Below are 9,696 nucleotides of genomic sequence, written 5' to 3'. Positions count from 1 at the left end.
GCTAATAATGAATCATAAATTGCTCATTTCTTACTCTCATCCAAATGAAGCCATATATGGTAAGCATTAATTAAAAAAATTTTTTTCTTGGTCCAAAAATCCTATTGCTGTTTGAATTTTTTATATAAACTATGGAAATCAATTAACTTCCATTATTTAAAACTAATCTTCTTCTTGTGAAATGTAAACTAAGTTTTGGCTTATTTTCTTGAAAGTATTGTGCAAGTCAAACTTTTTAATTTGTATGTTAATTTTTATAGATTTGTTATAGAACTAAGATTTACATTATAAAATGTTATCTTCCTTGAGTAGAATGAGAAAGGCCTCGAGAAGTTCTTTAATAAATCTTGGAAACTTTGATCATGAACTACTTACAGTGTCCTCTTTGCATACTTCAGTGATACTGAATACCTCTTAAAAACAAAATATGAGTAAAGCTGCATCTTAGTGAAACTCTAGGAAGAATGTTAAATGTAATCATCAGTAGCAAAAGAAAAAAAATTCTAAAAATGGCATGTTCTTACTCAGTACTTCGGCTTCCTTGCCATTTTGATTTATATATTTGCTTTCTGTATGTAAGATGTGCTACTGTTAGCTTGCAGATCTAATGCCAATTATGGTACAGTGACTTGGATTCTACGTGTCTTATATATCATCAACTAGATTTTTTAACTAGTCTCAATTTTTGTAACAGTAAATCTGTAAGAAAAAAGATTAACATGATATAAATTTCAATTTTTAATAGATTTGAGTGATGAAAGACTTTAAAATGTTCACTACCTTTTTATCCATGACTTCCCTCGACTTAACGCAATTTATTGTTAATTTTATATTGAATCTTATTAAAATGTAATATTCTAACTTCATCTCCTATTATCTAAGTTGGAAAAAATGGTTCTGAAATCACAGAATGTAAATATTTAAGGAATAATTGCTATCCGAAAAGTTTAGTAAAATTCCTGGCAGAAGGCATAAAAATAATATTTAGAACATAGATATTGATGTTGTCTTGGCTAATTATTTTTCTTCAGGCTTCAATTTACAAACTAATAATAAAATAAGTCTTGTTAAAATGGGGAGTATTTTTAAATGACAAATAAGTATTTAAAAACAGTAAAGATGGAAGAAAATTTAGAAGTAAAGATGTCTAAATATTGTACATTTATATTTCCCTTTTAGGACCAATTGAAAGTACAGAAATATAATAGAAAATAATTGAATGCAGTAGTTCTCAACTCTAGTGCATACAGTAATCATCTGTCAGATTTTTAATGTGTGCTTGTGTGTGTGTGTGAGTATGTAATAGTCCCAGAGTCTCAGCTGGGTGTTCAGCAATTGAATTCAGTTCTGACACTGGCTCCAGGAGTGAGCTGCAGTCCCCAAAGGTTAAGATCTCAGTCCCACAAGACTGCCCCCACTTCAGATATCCACTGCAGTAGGGTTCCCAGGTTACGCATAACTCTGACCAACCAACTGTAAACTGGGAGTTTCTATGACCTTCCTGAGGTTCAGTAATTGCTAAAATATCTCACAGAACTCAGGAAAGAGTGCTTTATTTACTATTACCAGTTTATTGTAAGGATATAACTCAGGGACAGCCAAATGGAAGACATTAATAGGGCAAGGTATGGGAGGAGTGGGAAGCACAGCTTCCAAGCCCTCATAGGACACACCACCATCCCAGCACCTTGATGTGTTTCCCACCCTGGAAACTCTGAACCCCGTTGTTCAGAGAGGTTCTTATGAAGGTTCTATTAAGTAGATACAGTTGATTAAATCATTGATCATTGGTGGCTGAAAGTTCCAACCCTTTAATCAAATGGTCGGTTGCTCTGACAACCAGCCCCCATCCTGAAGTCACCTCAAGAGTCACCTCACTGACATAAACTCAGGTAAGGTTTAAAGGGACTTGTTATGAATAACAACAACAAATGTGCCTATCACTCAGAAAATTCTAAAGATTTTAGGAGCTTTGTGCCAGGAATCAAGAACAAAAACCAAATATATATTTCTAGGGAAGGGATACAAGCTCAGTGTTTACCATGCATGAGGTCCCAGGTTCAATCCCCAGTACCTCCATGTAGCAAAAAAGTTGACCAGTGTTTTAAGAAACCCTGTGGTTGCCAGGGGGCAAGGAGGGTAGGAAGAGCTAAATTGGGAGTTCGAGATTTGCAGATACTATCTATATATTTAAAGTAGATTAAAAAAACAAGTTTCTTCTGTATAGCAGAGAACTATATCCAATATCTTGTAGTAACGTATAATGAAAAAGAATATGGAAACGACTGTATGTATGTATGACTGAAACATTATGCTGTACACCAGAAATTAACACAACATTGTAAACTGACTAGACTTCATTTAAAAAAAAAGAGAGAATGAGGACATTATATTTTTTTCTTACGATGTCACAGATAGGCATTGGGATAGTTTCCAAATACTAGTTTTCCTTCCAGTCATATGGTAGAATTTTACTTTCCTACCCCTTTTATTAGGTTGGCTATATGACTTGCTTTAACTAGTAGAGATGAGCAGAAGTGACATAGTCACTTCTGGAGGAAGCTTTAGAAATTAGTACACCAGTCACCGTGTTCCCATCTCAGTGCCCTGGTGATTATGGAAGAATATACCATCCTGGGTCCCTGAGTTACTAGAATAAGCAGAACCTCTTCTTCCCCTCATGGGACTTGTAATGTGAATAAGAAATAATCTTATGCTATTATGTGAAGTTTCTAAGATTTAGGGGTTATTTGATACAGGAATTAAAAAATTTAACTCATTGACAGATTGAAGTGCTTATTCTTCTAGTTTGCTGAAATTTGTTATCATTAGGGTTGAATTTTATTGAATGCTTTTTTTCTTTATCTGCTGAATTGTTCAATTTTTTCATTTTAATCTTTTAGTGTCATGGATTACTTTACAGATATTCTTATATTTAAACATCTTTCCATTACTGAGACAACCTACATTGATCATCATATATAGTATTTTTATACATTTCTAAAGTCAAGTTTCTATTCTTTGTTTAGGACTTTTAAATATATGTTCATTAATTAGATTAACATAACTTTCTTTTCATTCTTAGATGGTTTTAGTAACAAGGTTATTTTTTGATTAAGTTGGGGGGCTTTTACTCTTTTTCTCATTTCAAACAATTTGTATTAAGTTCCTTAAAGTTTTGATAGAAATTGTCTTTAAAACATCTGGACCTCATGCTTTTTGCTGGATGGATTTTTTACTTTGATAATGGGTAAATATTGATAATAGGCTATAGGTATTTTTAGGTTTCTATTTTTTTCTTGGGACAATTTTAATAATTATTATAGAAGGGTCACTTTGTTTCAAATTCAACAGCATAGAGTTACAAATGTTATATGATTTTTATGAAGAAATATATATTATATAAAGCATATAGGTCAATTTTTATTCTCTACTGTCTGTATAATATTAATATTATATTTTTATTTCTAATGTTGTATACTTTTCTTAACCAGGTTTTCCAGAAATTTCTATATCATTAGTCTCTTCAAAAAATCAGATTTTTGCTTTAGTTGATACTCTAGTTTCTGTTTTGAGTACTTTTCATTTTTACTTACTTTCTATTTTTGTGACTATATGATTTTCCTAACTTTTTGAGTTGAATATTTAAGTCAAGAAGCTTAATCTTACTTTTTTATAGGCAGTTTAAGGCTGTACATTTAGATGCATATCAAGTTTTCATGTATAGTACTTGAAATGTTAGCTAGTTTGGAAGTTATATTTTCTATTTCTATTCTTTTAGTGATTACCTTTAAATTTATAACATTCGTATTTGACTTAACAATGTTGAAAATAAATAGCTTATTCTCTTACAAAACAAGAGAAAGCTTTGATTCTAGTTGTATCTACTTGTCTCATTGTTTCTTCCTTTATCTCTCTGTGCTTCATTTTTGGTAATTTCCTCAGATCACTAATTCCTCAGCTGTATCTCATATGTTGTTTTGCCTGTCCTTTTTTTATGAAAAAAAATTTAATTTCTAGAATTCTATTTGCTTCTTTTCCAAATCTGTTGTTTATGGTAGCCTGTTTATTATGATTATGAACATCCTTATTTTATAGTGGTTTTCAGATTGTTCCATTATCTCAAGTTCTAAAGAAACTAATCTTCCTATTTGTTGTGTCTGCTGACTCCTTCTCATGGTGGTTCTTTTCCTTGTGTTAGTGACTAACTTTAGAATGTGTGTTTATGTTCATAGTGGGGCTGATTTATCTGTGGGAGTACCTATAGCATAGATTGCTGAAGTGTCCTTCTGAGAAACTTGGCGTTTTCTTCTGCTGGGTGCTTTAAGGCTTTTACTGATATAGAACCAGTTAATTTTTAAATGTCCTTAGCTTGGGATTTCCTCACCATAAGAGTAAAGGCAGACTAAGGTCATATACATGGCTTGAGTTTGGGGGTTTGCTTTCTCACAGTAAACTTTTCCTTAATCCAGGACTGGCCAGGGACAAGCTTTTTTTGCTGCCTGGATCAGTGAGGAGGGGTTTCTAGAACCTTGCTCACACAGGGAGGCAGTCATTTAAGGGTCTGGCTTTATGCAAGAGTCTCGGTTCCATCTTCTCATTTTATATAAATACAAGGCCACATCTACTATTCCCACATAGATGTTACAATCTAGGGCCCCATCCTTAATTTTACACACACACACACACACACACACACACACACTCACACACCCTTAGGATCTGATCTTTATATATATTTAGACCTGATACCTGCCCCACACACACACACACTTTGGGATCAACTCGTAGCTAATCAGTCCTGGCTTTTATTTCCTTTTCATTCTGACACCTGATCGACATATTCTTTTACCATTTAAACTTCATTTTTAAAAATATTTTTCCAGATGTTCTATGTGTTTGTAGCAGGCAGAGAATACTCATTAGCTTAATCTACCACATTGATAGAATTCCTTACTTTCTAATAAAGGAAAAATAAGAGTTAACCGAAGTATAGAAATGTAATGATGGCTCATGGCTGATAGTCTGAATCAGGAATGAGAGTCAACTAACTGGGGAAAGCTACCTGGACATTCTTCACTTAATATTGATTCAAAAGGTACTATAGAAGATGCCAGAAACTATTCTAGACAGTAGATATTTGAAGAGGAGTAAGATATAATTCCTTTCTTAGGGAGTTCATTGTTTATCGAAGAGAATTATAGAACAAATAGAATGCAATGATAGAAATGCTAATAGAAGTATATATAATTGCTGTGGAGCCTTTAGGTAAAATTCAGTTCTTGTGTTTGCCTTTTAGAGTTAGAGATGTGTTAATAGAGTACATGAGGTTTCTAAAAAGTCTTGTAAAACAAATAAAAACTCACAAAAGGTAAAAAAGACATTTTAGGATAAGAGCTAAACATGTGTAATGGTTTGGTTAGAGAATTAGGAGTGCATAAAGAAGTGGTGGCAGATAAATCTGAAGAAATGGGCAGAGACTTTTGGACTTTATTCTGTAGGTAAGGGATTCATGGTTTTTGTAAATTAGGAAGGTAATACTAGTGGTTAAGTTGCTGAGAGAAAAACTAGAAGCAGTGAGTCAAGATAGGAGGCTGTTGCTGTTAGTCAGGCCAGTGACAATGGATTTTGAAAAGCCAGAGTAGAGGTGAAGAGGAAGGAGCGGTAAATTTCGGAAATGGGGATTCTGAGAGAAAATTTCAGAGTTAGTATAAACAGAGAACAGAAACTAAAATGTATTAAGCAATGGCAGCATGTCAAGCATTTTTACCAAGTTCCCTTAACTTGCACAAGTCTGAAAGATAAGTGATAATTTATAGATGAGAAAACAGGCTCCAAGAAGTTCACGAATAGCCCAGCATCACACCTGTGGAGCCATAACCTGGGGCTGTCCTGCTCCCAAGCTATTTTTCTTTCTACTCCTTTTGTTGCTTCTCTGTAGGGAATTTTTTTTTAATTCTAATTGTTTTTTTTTTTAATATGGAAGTCTCCCTCATGTTGTACTTTTATGAAGTGAAATGATGAGCAATTCAGGAGTTTCTAAATAACTGTAATTTGAAGCTTCAAATTACTTCTCAACTGTAAGCTAATTAAATCTTGCAAGGCCAGCCCCTCTAACATTGAAAACGATTTGGCATCTCTTTCCATGTCATTAAGCTACATCTATCTTTGCAGTGTGACGATTCTGCACTGTGCATTTTCTTTTAGTGTCAACGTGTGGTTTGTGGGGCTGTGCAGCTAAGTATAATAATTATTCCCAGACCCTGTGGTAAAATTCATGAGAAACTAATTCAGAAGCTGTACTCTTATCACTAAGCTAGTTCACAGTTCAAAAAACAGTGATCACTTGGGGATGTGTGACAACTACAGTGTCACCATAAATTGACGAAATAGGAAACCAGTAACAATTATTGATGCAGGAGAAGTTCTTGATGCAGGCTTAATGCAGGAGAAGTTCTTCTGGACTTTTCAAAAGAATGATTTTATATAAGTAAGTAGAGAAGATCTGATTATACTAAGCAGGATAAAATATCAGCACCTACTTTTTCTGCCAAGTGGATTCTTCCTTTCCTCCCCAACCAAACTCAGCATTTCCCCCTTTTTTCCCTTAAGCACTAATGATGAAATCTAAAGGAACACTGAGAGGCTATTGTGAAGTTCTGAAATAGCCTGATCCCGCCCCTGAAATAATGCCTTACATGTAGATTAAATTAGAATTTCTGGGTCAAAAGTGAAGAGAGTATATGTTGTAGTGGTTTAGAAGACAGATGCAACAGCCAAACTGCCTGCCTTTGAACCCTGAGTCTGACATTCACTACCCATATGATCCTAGGCGATTTACTTACTGTCCCTGTATCTTAGTTTCTTCTTGTATAAAGTGGGAATAATGAGAAGGCATATCTCATGGGCTTTTGTTTGAAGATTAAACAATATATGTAAAGAACTTAGAACAGTGCCTGGTACAGAGTAAGTCCCATTATTGTTGCTACTATCAGTCTAGGCAGTATAAGCAGTAATTTCTATTTCAGTGTGATATGGTGATTATTAAACTTAGATAATAGAATACTTGATATCTTATTTCCAATAAGCAGATTTTTGAGTTGAGTAAGAACAGAGAGTCTATTTTATGCTTACCCATTATGGTGTTTTGCTCTCATTTTGTTGTGTAAACCTTTCAAATAGAAAAGATTTAAAACTGAACCATAAGTTCTAAAACTGCTATCTAAATTGAGTATGGCTTTTGTGCTTTTAAAAAATGTATTTTCTTTATTAAATTGGAAACAATTTAGTGTACCCACATTCCTTCTGCTTTAAGTAATCTACAGAAATTAAAATGGCAAGAAAGGTGGGATTAACCAGATTTATGAATGGCAAAGGAAAGTTGTGAACAGCTTCCATGTAGCAGGTGTAGCTATTTTAATGGATGTACCAGATTGGTCCATAAACCCACCCAGTTGCTGTACCGTTCCACAGATGGCCACTTAAACAATTTAATGTCACTAAAATGGTTCTGGTAAAGAATTCTTTAAAACAAACTGCAGTGATTTATCATTTTGAGCTGTCTGAAATGTCATCATTATCCTAATGGCCCATGGTCAGAACATTTTTCTTCAAATTTTTTTTCCCTCCCTCTGGCTCTCTTTTTTCTCTTCAAAACTACTACTTTCATCTGCCCATTCTTAGTACCACTAATCAGACTTAAGTTTAATTCATATTATCTATCTTCCACTAGATTGCCTTGCCCTACTCATTTGGCCTTGATTTGAAAACACATTGTTTTCTAATCTCATCTTTTGTGAATTGATTTTAGTAACTTTTAGGGTAACCTTACCTTCAAGTTCTGAGAGTTTCTAGGTTATGGGAGAAGGACAAGTTAACAGAGGGATCATCATGTACAAAAACTCAGTGGCAAGAGGTTTGCAGCATTGATTTTAAGAAGGGACATATACATTTAGCAGATCCTGTATGTTACACACGTGCTATGCTTTCATCTGTGGTAATGGTAGTGTGGGTAAATGTATTACAAAGGCACTACACTTTCTTGTTGATATCCATGGCAGACAATGCTAATCAATCATGGCAACCTTGCAGTTTTTCTTAACAGACACTCCAGATAGTTATTACCAGTCACTTGATGTTGGAACTTAAGATGAAACCTATTTGCCATCCAGGATATGATTTTTGCAGGACATGAAGTTTTCTTCAAATGGATTTTTCTTATATTGATTCTCCATAAAAAAGAAAGAAAAAAATCTGAGGGCAAAACATTAAATCTGAACTTCGTGAAGTCATTTCTTTAGGGAGGAAAAATATAATATGGTTCAGAATATCAAACATCTCAAGCAAGCCTTTGGCAAGTGCTAGATTCAGTCCATTTATAGTCGAATTTTCTAAGAAGTACTTAAATCTCAGCACTGTTGCTTCAGATGGGATCAGTATACTTTAGATACTAGACTGGAATCAGAGTTGACCTGAATTTCATTCTTTCCAGACTGAGAGTCCTCATCTTTTTGTGCAAAGATGGATTAACAGAAGTGGCTCATTTCTCAGGAGCTTTGATTATGCTCAAGCGCTTGGAAAAATACTTTGTTATAACCTCATAGTTATAGGAACATGAACAAAATTTAGTCAGTAACAGCTAACATGTAAAGTACATAGATGCCTTATTTAAACTAATGCTGTGCCTTTTAGATACACTGCTCTCTTACCATTTAATCCTCATATCAGTTCTACAAGGTATACCCTACTTTTATTCCTAGGTAAAGGTGAGGAAATTGAGAGGAGGAAGTGCTAACTTGCCAAAGTACTACAGCTCATAAGTGGAAGAAACAAGATTTTGGTCCAGACAGTCTGACTGAAAAACCTGTTCTCTTAATTTCCACACTGCCCCTCCTTCACTTGAATTACAGATTTTATAATTCTCTTTGAAAGGTCATATCATCCAGTACTGCCTCTGTTTCCAAAGAAGCAACCTCTTTGGTCATGTGGGACCTCCTTGGGTAGTAACTTCTAGAGCTTTAGCCCTGGAATAAGGTACTATTGAATCATAGCCTTATCACCATACCAGGATAATAAAAACCCCTTTTAAGGTTAAGGTTAGGCCTGAAGAATATAGAAAGAATGCTTCAGGACCTGAAATTAGAGTGGATATTTCTTAGTTTAGCCAAGGAGAGGCAGGGATTGATGACAACTAAAAACCAGAGAGGTACTTTTCCAATGAAGTCAGCCATGTTTCTCAAATATGCTCTTTGGACCACCTGCATCAGAAGTACCTGAAAGTGCGAAATCCAGGAATATCTTCCCCCATATTGTTGTTCTAATCAACAAAGTAAGACTTTTCTTAATGCTCATACCTTTGAGGAGCTATCAACTAAGAGGCAGTTAGACTGCTCTCTTTGAGATTTGCAGCCTGAGAAAATAGGAAGAGGTAAAAGCCTTGACTTCTGAAGCCTAAAAAGAAGACAGGAAGTATGAAGGTCAGAGACAGGACATATTAGAAGCAGGATAATGGGCAGTGCTCATAGCAGCACTATTTACAAGACATGAAAACAACCTAAATGTTCATCAGCAGATGACTGGATAAAGAAGATATGGTATGTATATACAGTGGAATACTACTCATCCATAAAAAAAGAATAAAATAATGCCATTTGCAACAACATGGGTGGACTTAGCGATTATCATATTAAGTCAGAC

At 34.5% G+C, this 9,696-nt stretch overlaps 1 protein-coding gene across 6 annotated transcripts in view; it reads left to right on the top strand.

Annotated features, from left to right (window-relative positions):
• Window positions 1-9,696, top strand: part of CFAP20DC (CFAP20 domain containing) — a 202,920-nt gene that overhangs the window by 42,369 nt on the left and 150,855 nt on the right. The window lies entirely within an intron of this gene.

The sequence above is a fragment of the Vicugna pacos genome, chromosome 17 (assembly GCF_048564905.1).
Source record: "Vicugna pacos chromosome 17, VicPac4, whole genome shotgun sequence".
NCBI classification, from domain to species: Eukaryota; Metazoa; Chordata; class Mammalia; order Artiodactyla; family Camelidae; genus Vicugna; species Vicugna pacos.
The sequence above is the reverse complement of the archived record's forward strand: the minus strand, read 5'-3'. Positions and strand labels throughout refer to the sequence as shown.